The sequence below is a fragment of the Capra hircus genome, chromosome 3 (assembly GCF_001704415.2).
Source record: "Capra hircus breed San Clemente chromosome 3, ASM170441v1, whole genome shotgun sequence".
NCBI classification, from domain to species: Eukaryota; Metazoa; Chordata; class Mammalia; order Artiodactyla; family Bovidae; genus Capra; species Capra hircus.
The window spans coordinates 91,210,168-91,211,329 of NC_030810.1; the positions used below are offsets into that span (position 1 = coordinate 91,210,168).

At 51.3% G+C, this 1,162-nt stretch overlaps 1 pseudogene; it reads left to right on the forward strand.

Moving 5' to 3' along the window:
* On the forward strand, positions 1–535 carry LOC102180909 (annotated as a pseudogene).

Genomic DNA, 1,162 nt, shown 5'->3' on the forward strand with positions numbered 1-1,162 from the left:
ATGAACTCCCAGATTTATCAGAATTATTCCACTGAGGTGGAGCCTGCCATCAGCCACCTGGTTAGCATGTCTGCCGGCCTCCTACACCTACCTCTCTCTGAGCTTCTATTCCCACTGAGATGATGTGGCTCTGGAAGGCCTGGGCCACTTTGTTTTACAAATTGGCTGAGGAGAAGCGAGAGGGTGCCAAAGGTCTCTTGAAAATGCAAAACCAGCGGGGTGGCATCACGCCCTCCTCCAGGATGTGCAGAAGCCATCTCAAGATGAGTGGTGTAAAACCTGGGACACCCTGGAAGCCACCCTTCTCATACAGAAGAACCCAAACCTGGCCATATTGGATCTGCATGGCCTGGGTTCTGCCCGTGCAGATTCCCACCTCTGTAACTTCCTGGAGAGCCAGTTCCTAGGTGAGGAGGTGAAACTTGAAACTCTTCAGAAGATGGGTGACCACCTGACCAACCTCCACAGGCTGGCTGGTCCCCATGCTGGGCTGGGTGAATTTATCTTCCAAAGGCTCACCCTTAAGCATGGCTAGGAGCCTCAGGAGCCCAGCAGCCATTGAGGAGCCCCCCTAATAAGGCTTCTCTTTGAAGCCCCTCTCTGCAACCACTAGGCAGCTTTTAAACCACCCTGGATCCCTCTCCCAACCCTTGGACTAAATAGAAACAATAAAGCTTTTTGCCACCAAGGGGAAAACAAAAATCCTTGCTCAGCCACTCACTGGCTGTATGATCCTGGGCAAATCAATTCTCTGAGTGTCAGTGAGTGTTACCCACTCACAGACGTGTTGTGAGCAGTAGATGGACTACTGTGTATGAAATATCTAGCAGAACATCCAGGAAAATAAAGGAGCTCACTGCATGCTTGTCCCCAGGGATGTGACTTGCAGTCGCATATCAGACAGTATGCAGCTGCCGTCTCTGTGTGGTGATCAGCCATCTGTCTCAACCCACTGGTTCTCTGGCTGCCTTCGCTCTCCACTTGTACATTGTCTATGGGAAGGGAGAGCCCTTGTTTCCCACCATAATCAGTACATGATCAACAACAGCAGGGTTGACAGGTGTCCTGTGCTAGCGGTGGGGGAAGAAAGCAAGCTGTGTGGAAGCACCTCCACGCTTTCTCTGCACCTGAACCAACTCCACTAGCAATGATATGTGTGTGT